This window comes from Triticum aestivum, chromosome 4D (assembly GCF_018294505.1).
Source record: "Triticum aestivum cultivar Chinese Spring chromosome 4D, IWGSC CS RefSeq v2.1, whole genome shotgun sequence".
Classification (NCBI taxonomy): domain Eukaryota; kingdom Viridiplantae; phylum Streptophyta; class Magnoliopsida; order Poales; family Poaceae; genus Triticum; species Triticum aestivum.
The window spans coordinates 512161855-512181302 of NC_057805.1; the positions used below are offsets into that span (position 1 = coordinate 512161855).

A 19448-nucleotide genomic window follows, 5' to 3' on the forward strand; every position below is an offset into this window, starting at 1 on the left:
TGTAAATTGTCTGCATTGAATCGTCAATGTAGTAGCCCCGAGCCACTGGTCGAGTGCCAACACCAGATCAGGGGATCGATGTAACCCGTTAATGGCTTTTAGGTGACAAACGCGAAGCCCAGTAGCCCCCAAGCATTAATGTGGGCACGGTGGCCAAATTAAGGATCGATATCCGGTTGATAGAAAATTTTGTTGTGTTTAACACAGACTTCTCGGAAAGAGAATAAATATCTCTTAAAGGAGCTAGAGTTAGCAAAAGCCAAGCTCGCTAAGGTCAGCCCCAAGGGCTTAATAGATTGGAAGTCAATGCCAATAGGTAATTATGAGAGTGTTATGTCAGCCGCTCGGTTGCTCAGCAAGATTGTGCCCTCGACTCTTTAAAAGATGGGCTGCAATAAATTGACTTTACTCGCAATTTATGTGTAATGATTCTATGTATTCAAGTACTTTACATCATTAAAGCTCGGATCCGCATTGTTCAAAACTTTATTGACCGACCATCGACTTCAACCTCCTCGACGAGTAGCCGAGGAGTGTTTGTCCCATTTTATAAGGCCTTTATGAGGGCAAAGATTTACGGCAAACAAGACAATTCGGCCATACGATTTTATAAATAAAGGTACGCGCAGAGATATGTTATATTTTTTTTAACGTAAGAAACATCTTCTGGAAAAAATAGTTTCTTTATAAGTTCCTTTTCCCAGGCTATCATGTTGACCAGGATCGTGAAACCTCAACATCGATCATTGTGGGAGGAAAATATTGAGGATTTAGTCTGGGAAAATTCCCGAACTTTGTGGTCTTTGGTGAACCTAAATTTTCATTTCCGTCGTTGCCGACCAATTATATTCTTAAGATGGCTAGCTTTCGGCTTCACCCAGTCTGAGTTACTAACCCGGATGACCCGGAAGTAAAAAATCACAGAGGTGCTCTCTTTACCCCCGAGCCGAACTAACGGGAACATAGGGGGTAAGCATAGGAGCCAGCCAACCCAGCTTGGCAAAAATCTAAAGTCAAATTTGATGCATATTTATGGCTTTATAGCGATGATTACGGAAGGCAGCGCTTGTATACCAAATACAAACGCTGATGATATATGTTTATTTTACTCCGTTGCGACCGTTTATCATTTGAAAATGGCCCATCGTCGGCTTCCACCCCTTTGTAAATGCTACGCAGGGTGTTTCCGTACTAACAAGACAACCCTTAGTCGACGTCCCGGTGCTCGGAGGCGGTTGTGTTAGCGGAAACGAGGCAATCAGATATGCATGCTTTATAACTTTCACTTAGTCATAATCTAAAAGTTGGGAGGCCAGTTACTAGCCCCCGGTTAGTGTTCGGTGTCAGCCGAGGTCAAGCCATTAACACTTCGGACAATTTTATGGCATGCCCATCGTTTAGCACAGTCATCGGATCGCTGACCAGTTTATGCTTATTGTGACCGTCAGTTTTCGGCTTTCTCCACTGAGGCACTTGACCAGTTAAACCGGAAGTACAATCGCAGTGGTTCTCCCTTTACCCTTAGCTCAACAATCGGAAACGTAAGAAATAAGCACAGGAGCGGGGCAACCCAACTATTGACCGAAGACACAATTCGAAACTGATGCATATAAAACAATATTCGAGAACATTTTTGCCGAGGACTTAATGGATTGCCTTGGCTTTTGGTGGGTTCGGATCTAGCTGCAGCCCTCGTTAATATTTCCCATGCTTTAAAGGCGTCTGGCCTTGAACTGCGAGGGTTATGTTGGAGACATGGGAATAGGTTAAAAGTGCCATAAGCATGGAAAACCAAAATAAAAACCCACATAAAAATTTTATGTCTAAATTAGATCATGTTTTTTGTGCCAATCCGAAAATTGGTCTTAAAATTAGTTTGTGGTTCCGTCGTGCTTTAACATGACACATCCGATCTCAAGACTTCAAGCGGGTCAACCTTCGGCTTCAACCTCCTATGCCCGAAGGCGGGGTGCTTCTCAGGCCAGTTTATCGAACTAACTCGAGCGACTTAAGAGAGAAAACGGGTTATCTGGCTACACACACTCGAGTCGAGAAATGAGTGATAGAAAATGACTTTGCAACGACGTAGAAAAAAACACTTATTATAAAACGGCTCATGCAAATTTAAGAGCCCCCAGTTAACTTGGGCGAAAGAAGTGTTTTTTAACAAACTAAGGTTTTAACAAACAATTTTTTTGTTTAAAACAGAAGAATAACGCTTGGTTGAACCAAAATTGGAAATTAAAAAGGTTGAGCATGAAAGCGACTTAGCTGGTTAGTGTGCTCGGTGTTGATGATGCGGTCCGAGCTTGTGGCGGGAGGAGGACGCCCATTGCACTTTGGTAAATATGACATGGTGCGCAGTCCTCGGCTTGACCGAGGTCCCAGCCCCCAGGCCCGTCCTGAGGTGACCGAGCGAGGAGCTTGGCACTCCGAAGTGGTGACACAACACGCCCGTTGTGGCGAGGTGAAGCCCCCAATCTAGCCGAGGTGACGGAGTAGGTCGGCGGATAACGCCGAAGTCGTCAGCCGAGTAGGTTGATGAAGTGATGATGAACCCCCCGGTCTAGCCAAAGCGTCAGGGCAGGTTGGCGTATTAGACATCCGCTTAGTGAAGTGATGGTGCGGGAATGCCGACACAGGGTGGCGCGTCAAGGTGACAACACAATTTGGTCGTCGGAAGTGGGACGACCACGTCGGCACACCAAGGTGTCCGCGTGATGCAGTCAAAATCGATTACCTGCCCACGTAAAATAATGCAAGCAACAAACAATAATAATTGAAAGAAAAAATTTGCATGATCCATATATGCGAAGCGAACAATGTGGTAAGCATGGCCTGTGCGAGGTCAGTTTGATGGTGCGGCGACGAGTTGTGGGGGTCACGTACGTACTTTGAATTCGTCTGACTGGCCGGGCTGTGTGTGCGGTGACTGCCGAACTACATATGAAGTATAGACTGATCGTCGAAAACCTACACAGAAAAACCATGCAAGCCTGCAGAAAAATAATCTGTGCAAAGGGTATTGTACAATAAAGGTAATCAGAAAAATAGAACCTGATGTTTTTGCTCTGTGCAGCATGGCGTAGAAATCCGAGCTGAAAAATCTGAATACGAAGACTGGCTGTGTAGCTCGGCGTGCATAGGGCCGGCCCTGAGGGGGGGCAGGGGGGGCGGCCGCCCCGGGCCCCCGAGGTGGAGGGGCCCCCGAGTATATATTTTCTTGCACTAGGCCTATTTTTTGTGTCTGAAGTAAAAAAAGATCTGGTGCGTCTGGCCCATCGTTAAGTAGTTGCGGCTATCGATGGAGCGCCAGATACGATCGCCATAACTCACGCATCGACTGCGGGGATCGAGGAACCTACGCATTCCGCACCATCACGCACGCAGCAGCCATTGCCTTCCCCCCTCACGCCCAGATCATCATGGCAGATGAACCAGGAGAGCTCGCTCAATGATCGAACGAGGCTCGGATCTAACGAACGCGGTGCGCGCCGGATCGGAGATCAGCGGCGGACACGTGCTGTTGTTTGTAGTTTATATTGCCCTAGACAGCGCCGGATCGGACAGCGGTGAGTATTGCCGGCCGGTCTACATCTAACACTGTTGGTATAATTAATCTTTCTGGTTCTGCAGTTTAATATTGATATTCATGTGGTGGTATAGATCTCAAAGGATCAAGCGAAGAACAAGGTTCTGGATGCTGGCGGTTGATTTATATATGAACTGAGCAATGACGGCGCAATTGGGTAATTAACTCTTAATTTAGTCATTTGCACAACCCGCTAGAAGGGAGTAACTTAATTTGCACTATCTCGCAGCACTATAGATTTAATTTTTAAAGATATGAAGGTATTTAATTTGTGAAGATACGAAGGAATATTTTCTACATCACTCGTATGAATTTTCCTCATCTATCGAATTTCCGAGATACTCCTATTTGTAGTAATAGTCTTACCATATAGTCATTTTAAGAAGTCAAATTGTGAACCCAACTCTGCATTTTGGATGCAAATTGTTTTAAGATTTTTCGTACAATAATATACTCCTGCGGTGGTTGTATAGTTCAAGCATGACATTAAACAAGACATTGCAACACACATTGTTGTCTACTTTCTCCATAGCCCATTATTTCGATGCTTATGTTAAGGGCCTCAGTTTTTATTTCACCCCGGGTCCCCAAAATGTCAGGACCGGCCCGGTGCATGCATGCCAGCCAGTGCACCTGGCGCTCTAGGGCGGCTGCTCCTAGTGTGTATGTACGGAGTACTACGGACGAAGCTTTTGACACACGTATGTATATGTGCGTGTTCCTCGTCTGAACCGATCTCGCCTTGTCCTGCCGCCGCAGCTTTATGTGTGCGTTTGCCCGTCTAACCTGTCGAGCGGCACGACTCCTTGGCTGCTCGCCTCCAAAGGAAGCCGGTCAATTCGAAGCTAGCCAGACCACCGCGTGATCACATCAACGATCAAGAAAGGAACTCTTAGGCTTAGGCCTCTTTTGGTTCATGAATTTTATAGGAATAGAAAAATCATAAAAAGTGAGATGACATACATCTTAATTCCTATAGAGAAAGAGATGCCATTTGATGCATAAGATATGAATTTTTCATTTAGTCTATGCTAATGTCTTTTTCCTTCAATATGTGAAGGATTGATTTCCATCCTACATAGGAATAGGAATCTATTCCTACAAACCAAAGCGCTTCAAAGGAATTTTTCCTTTGCAAATCCTATCCTATAGTATTTTTATAAAATTCCTACAAACCAAAGGAGTAGATTAGAATATAGCCAAACAAAAGTGAAGACATTCATCCATTAGATATCGAGAAGCGTGCTCAAGTTGGCACGGTTAGGACTTTCCTTGCTAGTATTCCACGGACGCTTTAATCTGTAGACGGATCGTCCCTGCCAAAGCCTAAAAAATCTTCGACGATCGCTAGCGGCCGCGTACGGAATATTGAATAATTTTTTTCCAGCACCATCCGCGGAAAAAAATTGCCCTAGACAGCAGTATCAATTCGCAAAAAAGGGGAACAAATATAACTGAAATTGTAGCACCTAATTTGGAGTTAGTTGAGATCCCGTCGATCCGTGATGATCCGCCGACGTCACACACGAGCGCCACTAGAATATCTTTATAAAAATAATGCAACACAAACCAACAGAAAATACAGTGTGTGTAAAAATATCTTGTGCGATAAGAAATCCTCAAAAAGATATCACTTGGCAAATTGCTCGGTGCGTGGCCGTACTACTGGAATTGGTACTGATAGATTTGACGTGAGAAATCGCTTGCGAGTTTGTGCGGGCTGGCTGATGGTTCTTGCAGTGGAGTTTACGCACAAAGTTGCTTTCAATTGTTTATTAAGCACCGATAATCGCTCTGACATGCACGAGCATGGTTAATAATGTTGGAAATATGAGCAATTTACCAAATAATTTTGCTAACGGAAATACTCGATAAAGCAAGACTAATATAGCAGAGATAAAGTAAGTCATGCAATCTGACAGAAAGAAGGTAAATAGCATCTGCATATATGAACTTAAACTAAACACATTTAAAACAGACACTAGATGAAGTTGCATATATGAAGTAGAACCTAATATATGTAGGGCAGATATTAGAGCAAAGAACTGTGACAGGACTTCTAACAGAAAGAGCAAGAACACGTACGGAACAGCAACAGCAGAAGCACTGGACTTGGGGTCGACATCCTCTCCAGCCATGTCGTCGATAAGGTTGTCGACGTCGGGGAAGAAGTCGTCGTCGGGGAAGTAGTCGTCGGAGTCCGTGATGAAGAAGTCAGTAGTCGCGCGGAGCGCTTCCCAAAAACCTTATCACCCTTCTCCCGTACAGGACTCAAAAGGTGCGGTTCCGGAGGCCTACTGTCCCGACCTGCGGTGCACGCCGCAAGCCGGGATGGGGAAGATCGTAGCAGCAGCGCAGTGCTCAGGAACCTTGTGGCGAGAGGAAGAGGATCTTCTGGTGTGTCTCTCTGGGAGGAGCGACCTCCCTTTTATAGGCACAGGAGAGGGACGCGAACAGGCTGCGATGGGAGGTGAACCAACGGAGGGAGACGAAGCGAACAGGCAGCGGCCGAAGAGGCGCGCCGTTCGAATTCAGTGTCCACTACAGAAAACGTTTCAGCTCCCGCGTGACCTTTATTTAGACATCGGCTCGGCTCATTCCCGCAACCCGCGGCGCGGCGCGTCGTGACGAGGCGTGGCGGACGGCGGAGGAGGAGCGCGCGTGGATGTCCCTCTTGTTCTCATGCTCATACATGTGGGGAAAGAACCTCCCTTATAAAGAGGTCCAACTCCCTCTAAACTAGCAATGTGGGACTAAACATTAGTAGTGCCCCTTGCCTTGCACGAATGGGCTAAGTGGGCCTCTAGAATTTATTAGGAATTTCTGAAATAGTTATTGGGCTGCCCCAAAATAGACTAAATTCCAGCAATCCTCCACCAGATCCTAGAGGCACACAAAATTTTGCCTTTGGTTCCAAAACACTATTTTATATACCGGTACTGCAGTGGAGACTGTTAAGTTGAACTTCCACCTAGAACTCTATTCTACACTAGTAAGCAACTTGAACAGTGGACTGGGCCTTGAACTGCAAGTTTTCTGTGAATCTAGCTTCACATAAAGCCTTGACCGATATGTGGCTACCGTGGGTCTTCCCCGCGGGTGGAGCTTATGCGTCATACTCTGAGACCTTTCATGAGTTTACTAGAGAGAACCCTACTCTCATAGATTGCGACGTTTAACAATCAGACTCATATAGGTGCGTTCTTCAAAAGATGTTCTGCAGGACAACATCTCTGCTTCAATGAGCCACTTAGAACACATTAAGATATTCATCAACCTGCCATGCAGATTTAGGAGAGTATTGCATCTTCATGGAGTGGCATCCTTAATACAAAGGATACTCTCCTCTCAGTTGATCAACAACTTGTCTTCCACATCTAATTCACGGGATCTCCGATCACAAAGAATAGTTTACCACTGTGAACAACTCATATTGTGGGTCTCATACCCATCTCCCTCGATGCATTATCTATCACATTACGTGTTAGACCCTTAGTAAAAGGATCTGCCAGATTTTTAGACGTTTGGATATAATCCAAAGCAATAACTCCGGAGTTTCGCATTTTCCTGACAGACTTTAACCTTCTCTGAACGTGTCTTGATGACTTCATGTTATCCTTTGAGCTGCTCACTTTCGTGATCACATTTTGATTGTCGCAATTCATAAGAATACCCGGTACAGGTTTCTCAACAACCGGCAAGTCATTCAAGAGCCTGCGAAGCCAATCTGCTTCGCCCGTAGCTGTATCTAGTGCTGTGAGTTCTGCTTCCATTGTTGACCTCGTTAAGATGGTCTGCTTGCAAGACTTCCAAGAAACAGCGCCACCTCCATGAGTGAATACATATCCGCTCGTGGCCTTGATCTCATCAGCATCTGAGATCCAGTTTGAGTCACTATACCCTTCAAGCACCTTTGGGTGCCCGGTGTAGTGAATTCCATAATTCGCAGTGCCTTTCAAATAACGCAAAACTCTCTCTAGAGCTTTCCAATGCACATCTCCTGGTTTTGAGACAAACTGACCCAGTTTCCTAACAGCAAAACAGATGTCAGGTCTTGTAGCACTGGCTAAGTACATAAGCGAGCCAATAATCTAAGAATATTTCAATTGATCTCTAGCAATTCTTCGATTATTTCGAAGTAACACACTCGCATCATATGGTGTTGGAGAGGGCTTGCAGTCACTATAGCCAAAGCGACTCAAGATCTTTTCCACATAGTGAGGAAGCAATGTAATCCCACCATCGTCATCTCTCAACAACTTGATGTTCAGAATGACATCAGCCACTCCTAAATCCTTCATCTCAAAACAACGAGATAGGAAATCCTTAACCTCCTTAATAACATTCAGATTTGTTCCGAAAATCAGTATGTCGTCAACATACAATCAAAGGATAACTCCCTCGCCCCACCATGGCGATAGTACACACATTTGTCAGCTTCATTCACAACAAAGCCTGCAGCTGTTAAAGTTCTTTCAAACTTCTCATGCCACTGTTTGGGTGCTTGCTTGAGTCCATACAAAGACTTCAGCAACTTGCACACTTTTCCTTCCTGACCATCAAGTACAAACCCATCTGGTTGTTCCATATAAATTTCCTCTCGTCCAACTCTCCATTTAGGAAAGCAGTCTTAACATCCATTTGATGAACGAGAAGACCATGTGAGGTAGCTAGTGAAAGTAGAACTCGAATAGTGGTCAGTCGAGTCACAGGTGAGTAAGTATCAAAGAAGTCTTCACCTTCCTTTTGGGTATAACCCTTAGCCACGAGCCGAGCCTTGTACTTTTCAATGGTACCATCAGGCCTAAGCTTCTTCTTGAATACCCATTTGCATCCTATAGGTTTGCACCCATAAGGACGATCAGTTATATCCCAAGTTTCATTCGCTAAGATGGAATCCATCTTGCTACGAACTGCTTCCTTCCAGTAGTCAGCATCTTCAGATGCATAGGCCTCTAAAATAGAACTGGGAGTGTCATCTATGAGATACACAAGAAAATCATCACCAAAGGACTTTGCAATCCTCTGTCTCTTGCTCCTAGTAGGAACTTCATTGTTCTCCTCCACAGGATTTTCAAAGTGTTCCATCGAAATAGCAGGTTCAGTAATTGTAACTGGTGTTGGGGAACGTAGTAATTTCAAAAAAATTCCTACGCACATGCAAGATCATGGTGATGCATAGCAACGAGAGGGGAGAGTGTTGTCCACGTACCCTCGTAGACCGAAAGCGGAAGCGTTAGCACAACGAGGTTGATGTAGTCGTACGTCTTCACGATCCGACCGATCAAGTACCGAACGCACGACACCTCCGAGTTCAGCACACGTTCAGCCCGATGACGTCCCTCGAACTCCGATCTAGCCGAGTGTTGAGGGAGAGTTTTGTCAGCACGACGGCATGGTGACGATGATGATGTTCTACCGACGCGGGGCTTCGCCTAAGCACCGCTACAGTATTATCGAGGTGGACTATGGTGGAGGGGGGCACCGCACACGGCTAAAAGATCAAACGATCAATTGTTGTGTCTCTAGGGTGCCCCCCTGCCCACGTATATAAAGGAGCAAGGGGGAGAGGTGCAGCCGGCCAGAAGGGGCGCGCCAGGAGGAGTCCTACTCCCACCGGGAGTAGGACTCCCTCCCTTTTCCTTGTTGGACTAGGAGTGGAGGGGGAAAGAGGAGGGAGAGAGGAAGGAAAGGGGGGGGGGGCGCCCCCCTCTCCTTGTCCTATTCGGACTAGGGGGGAGGGGCGCGCGGCCCTGCCCTGGCCGCCTCTCCTCTGTTCCACTAAGGCCCACTATGGCCCATTATGCCCCCGGGGGGTTTCGGTAACCTCCCGGTACTCCGGTAAAATTCTGATTTCACCCGGAACACTTCCGATATCCAAACATAGGTTTCCAATATATCAATCTTCATGTCTCGACCATTTCGAGACTCCTCGTCATGTCCGTGATTACATCCGGGACTCCGAGCAACCTTCGGTACATCAAAACATATAAACTCATAATATAACTGTCATCGAAACTTTAAGCGTGCGGACCCTACGGGTTCGAGAACTATGTAGACATGACCGAGACACGTCTCCGGTCAATAACCAATAGCGGAACCTGGAGGCTCATATTGGCTCCCACATATTCTACGAAGATCTTTATCGGTCAGACCACATAACAACATACGTTGTTCCCTTTGTCATCGGTATGTTACTTGCCCGAGATTCGATTGTCGGTATCTCAATACCTAGTTCAATCTCGTTACCGGCAAGTCTCTTTACTCGTTCCGTAATAGATCATCACGCAACAAACTCATTAGTTGCAATGCTTGCAAGGCTTAAGTGATGTGCATTACCGAGAGGGCCTAGAGATACCTCTCCGACAATCGGAGTGACAAATCCTAATCTCGAAATACGCCAACCCAACAAGTATCTTCGGAGAAACCTGTAGAGCACCTTTACAATCACCCAGTTACGTTGTGACGTTTGGTAGCACACAAAGTGTTCCTCCGGTAAACGGGAGTTGCATAATCTCATAGTCATAGGAACATGTATAAGTCATGAAGAAAACAATAGCAACATACTAAACGATCGAGTGCTAAGCTAACGGAATGGGTCAAGTCAATCACATCATTCTCCTAATGATGCGATCCCGTTAATCAAATAACAACTCTTTGTCCATGGTTAGGAAACATAACCATCTTTGATTAACGAGCTAGTCAAGTAGAGGCATACTAGTGACACTCTGTTTGTCTATGTATTCACACATGTATCATGTTTCCGGTTAATACAATTCTAGCATGAATAATAAACATTTATCATGATATAAGGAAATAAATAATAACTTTATTATTGCCTCTAGGGAAGATTTCCTTCAACTGGTTCCTGATTCGATGAACTAGGCATCTCCTGATTAGATGAGGTAGCCATATCCTTCATGGGAAAGATATCTTCAAAGAAAGTCGCATCATTCGACTCCATGATCGTACCGACATGCATGTCAGGTACCTCAGATTTTACAACCAAGAACCTATAACCAATGCTATGAAAAGCATATCCCAAGAAAACACAATCCACAGTTTTTGGTCCAAGCTTGCGCTTCTTTGGAATTGGCACCTTGACTTTCGCCAAACAACCCCAGGTTTGTAGATAAGAGAGCTTTAACCTTTTCTTCTCCCATTCCTCGAATGAAGTTATCTCTTTCTTTGTTGGGACTCGGTTTAGGACATGACATGCTGTCAATATCGCCTCCCCCCACCATGCCTTGGAGAGACCCGATGTGTCTAACATGGCGTTAACCAAATCAGTTAGAGTACGATTATTTCTTTCGGCCACCCCATTTGACTGAGGTGAGTAGGGAGGCGTCCTCTCATGGATTATACCATGTTCGGCACAAAAAACATTAAATTCATTGGAAAAATACTCTCCACCACGGTCAGACCTAAGCCTCTTGATTTTTCGATCAAGTTGGTTTTCCACTTCAGCTTTATAGATCTTGAAAAAGTTCAAAGCCTCATCCTTAGATTTCAGAAGATACACACGGCAATATCTAGTGGAGTCGTCAATTAACGTCATGAAATATTTCTTTCCACCTTTTGTCAAAACACCATTCATTTCCACATAGATCTGAATGTATGAGCTCTAGTGGTGCAAGATTTCTCGTTTCCGCAGTCGTGTGAGACTTACGAGGTTGCTTAGCTTGCATACAAACTTGACACTTAGATCCCTTAACAATGTTGAAACTAGGGATTAAGTTCAACTTCGCTAGTCGCGACATGCAACCAAAGTTAACATGACAAAGACGTGAATGCCACACATTTGATTCACTATTGTTTTTAAACATGATTAACAACTTTATTGCATACGTCTGATAAGGATAAACGAAACAGGCCTCCTGACTCATAGCCTTTACCAACAAAGGTTCCATACTTGGATATTACAAATTTATTCGACTCAAAGACAAGCTTGTAGCCATCTCTACACAGTAGAGATCCGCTAACAAGATTTTTATTGACGAAGGGGACATAATGCACATTCTTCAGCCGCACGATCTTCCCCGAAGTAAACTTCAGATCGACCAATCCAACACCACGAACATAAGCACTTGAACCGTTGCCCATTAGCACGGTTGAAGTCCCTGCGGTCTGATAAGAGGAAAACATGGAAATATCACCGCATACATGCACATTAGCACCCGTGTCAATCCACCAATCAGGAGAATGACATACTGAAAGAATAGTGGGAAATATACCATACCCAGCATCCTTCATGTCTGTGTCTCCAATGACAACATTAGTGGTCTTGCCGCCTTTCCCAGGATGACGCTTGTCAGAGCGATTAGGGCAACTAGGAGCCCAATGATCAGGATCCCCACACACATGACAGACACCTTTCTTCTTGTCATTCTTCTTCTTGAAGTTCGTGTGTTGCATAGCCTTGCTCTTCCCATCAAACTTTGCTTTACCATCAAACTTGCCCTTGTTCTTGAACTTGTGGGGCTGGAAGTTCTTCTTCTGTACCAGATTAGCACTAGATCCTCCCTCAATACCTCGAGCACGTGTGTCCTTTGCTCTCGCCTTTTCTTCCACATCAAGAGTGCCAATGAGATCCGGGACGGAAAACTCTTGTCTCTTATGCTTCAGTAAGGTAGCAAAGTTCCTCCACGAAGGAGGAAGCTTAGTGATGATACCTCCAGCAACAAACTTGTCCGGTAGCATACAACTGAAGTGCTCAAGTTCTCTAGCAAATGACTGTATCTCATGAGCTTGCTCAACCACGGAGCGCTCTTCAGTTATCCTGTAATCATAGAATTGCTCCATGATGTACAGCTCAGTGCCAGCATCCAAGACCCCAAAATTGGCCTCGAGTGCGTCCCACATATCTTTTCCATTGTCAATTGACGCATACGCATCAACTATGTTCTCACCAAGAACACTCAAGAGAGCAGCCTTAAACAGAGTATCCATTTTCTGAAAAGCTTGTGCCTGTGGAGCATCAAGCTCTCCTTCAGGTTTGCCAAGATTGGCGTCATAGCAACTCATGGTTTGAAACCATAAGACTGCTCTCACGCGCCACCTCTTATAGTGGATACCCTCAAACATAGGAGATCTCATGGAAGCAGCAAAACCACTTGGTGTAAATTGCCTATAATAAGGTTTTTGGATTGTTGGAAATATGAGCAATTTACCAAATAATTTTGCTAACGGAAATACTAGATAAAGCAAGACTAATATAGCAGAGATAAAGCAAGTCATGCAATCTGACAGAAAGAAGGTAAATAGCATCCGCATATATGAACTTGAACTAAACACATCTAGAACAGACACTAGATGAAGTTGCATATATGAAGTAGAACCTAACATATGTAGGGCAGAAACTAGAGCAAAGAATTGTGGCAGGACTTCTAACAGAAAGAGCAAGAACACGTACGGAACAGCAACAACAGAAGCACTGGACTTGGGGTCGACATCCTCTCCAGCCATGTCGTCGATAAGGGTTGTCGACGTCGGGGAAGAAGTCGTCGTCGGGAAAGTAGTCATCGGAGTCCGTGATGAAGAAGTCAGTAGTCGCGCGGAGCGCTCCCCAAAAACCTTATCACCCTTCTCCCGTATAGGACTCAAAAGGTGCGGTTCCGGAGGCCTACTGTCCCGACCTGCGGTGCACGCCGCAAGCCGGGATGGGGAAGATCGTAGCAGCAGCGCAGTGCTCAGGAACCTTGTGGCGAGAGGAAGAGGATCTTCTGGTGTGTCTCTCTGGGAGGAGCGACCTCCCTTTTATAGGCACAGGAGAGGGACGCGAACAGGCTGCGACGGGACGTGAAGCAACGGAGGGAGACGAAGCGAATAGGCAACGGCCGAAGAGGCGCGCCGTTCGAATTCAGTGTCCACTACAGAAAACGTTTCAGCTCCCGCGTGACCTGTTGTATACCCATCGTGCGTGGCAAAAATTTAGACATCGGCTCGGCTCATTCCCGCAACCCGCGGCGCGGCGCGGCGGGCGGCAGAGGAGGAGCGTGCGTGGATGTTCCTCTTGTTCTCATGCTCATACATGTGGGGAAAGAACCTCCCTTATAAAGAGGTCCAACTCCCTCTAAACTAGCAATGTGGGACTAAACTTTACTAGTGCCCCTTGCGTTGCACGAATGGGCTAACTGGGCCTCTAGGATTTATTAGGAATTTTTGAAGTATTTATTGGGCTACCCAAAATAGACTAAATTCCAGCAAATAGTACAGCCACCTGATGGCTATATGATATTGTGATGTCATCTGTAGCCAACTTTGCAGCCGACAAGTACAATAGTAAGACATAAAAAGAGGTAATATCACCGGAAGCATAGAACTTGCGTTGCACGTTTAGTTTGGTGCTAGAATTTTAAAAATACGATTTTACGGCCACATAACTTGACTCAAGCGTGCAGATACGGTCACACAACCCATATGCGGGCGTATCCACGTGTATGGCCACACTTGTAGTGACTGATTGCGCTGGGCGTGATGTACTTTCACACAGAACACCCTAAAAAATTGCGAAAAACATCAACCACAGTGACATTTTTTGCACACGTTACCCTCACATTTTTTATTTACAGAAAAGCAGGACCACGGTACTGTACATATATGCGAAAATTAACCAACAAAAAAGTGTGCACCGGGCTCGAACCCACCAACAATTTCTTTAACACAAAGCAGTCTAGCCAATAGAACATTCTAGTCAGATTGTTTTATATGGATAAGCAGCTTATATGTACTGGACGACTTCTCATGTGGAGCTTAATTGGGCCGCAGATACTACGCCCATTTTGCGCATGCTATTCTTTTAAAGATAATTTGTAAAACATAAGTAATAAAGTTGCGGTGTCTCAAAAAAATTAATAAAGTTGGGGATCTCATAAAAAAGTAACAAAGTCGCAAGTTTTTCCAAACAAAGTAATAAAGTTACGAACCCCTTAAAAAGTAATAGAGTTACATTCACATTTTTCTGTGTTAAAAATAATATATATACAGCAGACGATTTGTAGAGAAAAACATTTACACATTTTTCTGTGTATTATGTATTTAATACTTAGTAATAAAAACATTTAAGATATTTGTAAACCATAATTTATAAAATTATGTTCAAATATTTGTGCGTTAAAAATACAATACATGTAAAGGATCATTTGTAAATAAAACATTTAAATATAAATCTGTATATTATTTAAAAAATATTTAGTTAATTTGGACATTCAAAATGTTTATTAGATAAATATGTTTAATGAATCCAAAATATATACACTTGCGGCTTATATTTAAATTATACAAAACGATGAACACAAACATTTACTAAATATTTATGACTATTCAATTGTGTAAAAAAAATCATGACTTATATTCAAAAAAGTTATATAACTAAAATATTAGCCATGGCTGAATATTCATATTAACCGTTTAAATTTTAAATTATTAATATTTCTAACTATGCAAACATTAAACTATACAAGTGTGCGTATATATAACTATTGAATTGTTCCTATAATTAAAATAATATATTTTTTAATTGCAATTTTGAATACAAATATGCAATATGCACATTTATATAGTACACATGTTTATATGTTTACAAAAATAGCGCGGACAGAATAGGCCGTAGTATCCGTAGGCCATTTAAGCTCCACATAAATGTGTCCTCGTTTAATACATATACGTCTCGTGTAGATGCTTTTTTGGTATTAATTTTTGCATTTGCATTCTCGTGTTAAAAATTAGTTGGTGAGTCCTGGCATACGCTTTGTGTCGTTAAGTTTTGCATATATGTGCAGTATTGTGGTCCTGTTTTCTGTAAATAAAAAGAGTGAGGGTGTTTTGTGAAAAATGCATCAATGTGGTTGACTTTTTCCTCAATAAATAAACACGGGGTGTTCTGTGTAAAAATACGTCGCGCCTGGCACCATTAGTCACCGACAAGTGGGGCCATACACATGGAGACACCCGCATACGCGTACTATGACCGTAGTTGCACGCTTGAGTCAAGTTAGGTGACCACAAAACCGTATTTTCGAAGTTTTAACACCAAACTAAACATGCGACGCAAGTTCTGTGACTTCCGGTGATACTAACTCACATAAAAATGTGCTACTTCATTATTACATGGCCCACCTTCCACTATCACATAGTGCCTAGGAGCACGTGTTGCAGCTGACTCTTATTCTGTAGCCGGCTTCTTTTCTCTCTCCTCTTCTCTCCCCTCCATGGCAGTAGAAAAATAATACTTTAATCCTTATAGCATGCTTACATAATCTTATTGTACTTTCTCTACTACTACTAATTGGGCGTACTAGCAGACAAGCCGCCTTCACGTGAACTAGAGTAGGCTTGTGCTTTAGGAGGCATTGCCATCCTCTATCTACTCCAAAGGCTATGCCCATGAGGACTTAGCGTGGTTCTCGGGGGATCTGTCTGCCTCGCTGGTCGATCCTCATCCACGCGCCTGCCTGTAGCGCTGCTGCTATGCGGCCGAGCACCGCCGAAATCTCCATAGCCAGATCCAATCGTTACTGAAGATCAAATTAGATGGACTGTCCAATGCTGTGTACGGACGCCGTAATCCGAACTCCTCTTGATCTGATTACAGAAATCTAGTAGTAGGGGTCTTAAGCTAGGTGTCTTGAAGTGATGGTAACACGGACACGGGAATTTACCCAGGTTCGGGCTCTCTGGAAGAGATAATACCATATGTCCTGCTTTTTATTGCGCTCTTCGAAACTAGATCTCGCATGCGTATGTTTCGATGAACTTTCTTTGTGTTCAATTTACTCCCCATTTAGTGCAACTGCCTAGCAGTCGATGTGCAACTACCTCAAGATCATGTGCAACTTTTACCATATCCATGGAGATGTTTTCATCGATGACGCCTTCACCCTAATCTACCCCCTACTAGTGAGATGTGAAACATCGTGTGCTGACCTGACCAATTGCCAAGTAGTCAATGTGCAACTTTCTCTCTACCCGTTGAAGTGCAGTTTTCACTTTTTCTTCCTCGGTCAACAGCCTAGCAGTGGAAGTGCAACTTGGGATGCTACCCCCGTCAACTTCCTTATAGTGATGTGTAACTTTTCTCCGTGCCCAATGAAGGTATAGTTTCATAGCTAGCACCACCTCCAAACTACCCCTACTAGTGAGATGTGCAACTTTAGGGCCCCGCCTATATATGCGACTTTTCTTAAACCCCACACGGACGTGTAGCTTTCACCATCAAAAAATCACCGCCAGTGAGATGTGCAACTTCGTCTCTTGCCCCAGCTAACTATGCCAACAAGAGTGTGCAACCCCCGCAGCTGTGCGTGTGCAACTACGATGTTGCATGTGTGCAACTATTGCAACCGTGATTGTGTGACTATACGCTCGTGCGTGCAATTCTTCCAGCCGTGCGTGAGCTAATATCTGTTGAGATTATGCAACCTCGCAGCTCGTGCATAAGAACCTACGTCGACTAGGGTGTAACCCTACAGTTGCGCGAGCAACTATTCTTCCGCGGATGTGCAACTCCCAAAGTCCATACGTATGCACCTATGCCACCGCGCATGTGCAACTCGGGGTCCGTGTGTGTGCGACTATGCGGACGAGAGTGCACAACGTCGTGGCCATGCGTGAGCTACTACGCCGACGAGAGTGTGCCGCTCCATAGTCTTGCATGTGTGACTATGCCGCCGTGCGTGTGACTATGCCGCCGTGCGTGTGCAACTCCGCTACCATGCGTGCCGACGAGAGTGTGCCGCTCCATAGTCCTGCGTGTGTGACTATGCCGCCGTGCGTGTGCAACTCCGCTACCATGCGTGCGCGAATATATGGCGAGAGTGTGCAACTCAGCGGTCATGCATGAGCTACTACGCTGACGAGTGTGCAGCTCTGTGGTCGTGCTTGTGTGACTATACCGTTGCCCGTGTACAACTAAAGCCGTGGTATCTAAGTACTACTCCCACACGCATGTTCAACTACGATAGCCAACGAGAGTGGGTACCTACGTCGTCCCGCGTGTGCAACTCTGTGGTCGTGCATGTGCGACTATGCGTATGAAAGTGTGAAACTCTGCGGTCGCGCGTGTGCGACTATGCCGATGAGAATGTGCAACTGTACCGCCGTGTGAGAGCTACTACAAGGACGAGAGTGTGAGGCCCCGTGTTCATGCGTGTGGGACTATGCCGCTGCACGTGTGCAACTCCCATAGTCGTGCGTGAGCTACTATATGTGTGCGAGTGTCCGTGGCTGTGCTTGTGTGACTATGCGAACAATAGTGTGCAACTCGATGACAGTGTGCAACTCTGTGACATTGCGAATTTCACTATTTGTTGCCTCGGCCAATTGCCTAACAGTGGATGTGCAACCCCGGATGGTTTCTGGCCAACTACCTAACAGTGATGTGCAACTTTCCCCCGGATGCTTTCTGGACCTCATGGGGTGTAGTACAGGGTACTTGTATCTACCACGAGATTGTTCTAATGAATATGAGATGATCTATTGACTATCCTGGCCTCGGTTTATAATTTACTGGAGGCCTAGGATTTAGAGGAGTCCTCGTCTTGGGCGCCAAGTCTTGTGGAATCTCCCTTGTATGCGGCATGGGCTGCCCGAAGTGGCCCATGAGAGAACCGTCATGGGGTACCTTGGCCCGATCTACCTGGTCAGGAGACGACGTGGCGAGTAACCCTATTCCAGAACGCCGTCACTCTGGCCTTGTAGTATCCTTCTGTAACGCCCTGAGACTGATGCGCCAGGTGTCTTCCAGTTATTCGTCGTCGTTGCCATGTCATTCCCTTGCGTGTTGCACTTTGCCATGTCATCATGTGCATTTCATCCGTATGCTTTCAAAACTTGCATTCGTTCGCGTCTCCTAGTTCTCTCTGTTGTCCGATCTGAGCCCAGCCACACTCGCATGCGCCCGCGGCACCTCCGAACATTATTTTATAAGTGGCATAAAAAACGTTCTCGGAATGGGATGAAAGTTTGCGTGCGGTGTTGTTGTGTTGCAGGTAGACCGCTTGCCAAATTTCGTCGCATTCGGAGTCTGTTTGATAGCCCAACCGTCGTCCGTAGCGGCACCGTTGTCAGTTAATTCGTCGGACATTTCAGTCTTCGAAACGGTCGCCGGGCCTCTCTCTCTCTCTCTCTCTCTCTCTCTCTCTCTCTCTCTCTCTTCTCACCCGTAGCCCACGGCTTCTACACAGCCCACCTAGGCATGCCAACCCCCCCTCTTGAGGTCCCTCGGATCGCGATCAGAAGGCCCGAAACCCCTCCAAACCCCTCAAACCCTAACCCCTGCCTATTTAAGCAGCCTCCCCATGTCATCTTTGGAAACCTAGTGATACGTCCATTTTGCATCATGCTTTTATATCGATATTTATTGCATTATGGGCTGTAATTACACATTATATCACAATACTTATGCCTTTTCTCTCTTATTTTATAAGGTTTACATGAAGAGGGAGAATGCCGTCAGCTGGAATTCTGTACTGGAAAAGGAGCAAATATTATAGACCTATTCTGCACAACTCCAAAAGTCATGAAACTTCACGGAGCTTATTTTTGGAATATATAAAAAATATTGGGCGAAGAAAGTACCAGAGGGGGGCCACTAGCCAGCCACAAGGGTGGATGGCGCGCCCCCGACCTTGTGGGCCCCCTGGCAGGCCTTCGGTGCCCATCATCTGCTATATGGTGTCTTTTACCCTAGAAAAAAATCAGAAGGAAGCTTTCGGGACGAAGCGCCACTGTCTCGAGGCGGAACCTGGGCAGAACCAATCTAGGGCTCCGACGGAGCTGTTCTGCCGGGGAAACATCCCTCCGGGAGGGGGACATCATCGCCATCGTCATCACCATAGATCGTCTCATCGAGAGGGGG

The 19448-nt window shown here is 45.3% G+C and overlaps 1 long non-coding RNA gene across 1 annotated transcript; it reads left to right on the forward strand.

The window, feature by feature from the left end:
* The first annotated feature begins 3264 nt into the window (after positions 1–3264).
* Positions 3265–19060, forward strand: LOC123100739 (uncharacterized). The gene is made up of 3 exons (XR_006448454.1): positions 3265–3572; positions 3667–3749; positions 19018–19060. It is a non-coding gene; the product is annotated as an uncharacterized lncRNA (long non-coding RNA).
* Positions 19061–19448: the final 388 nt, after the last annotated feature.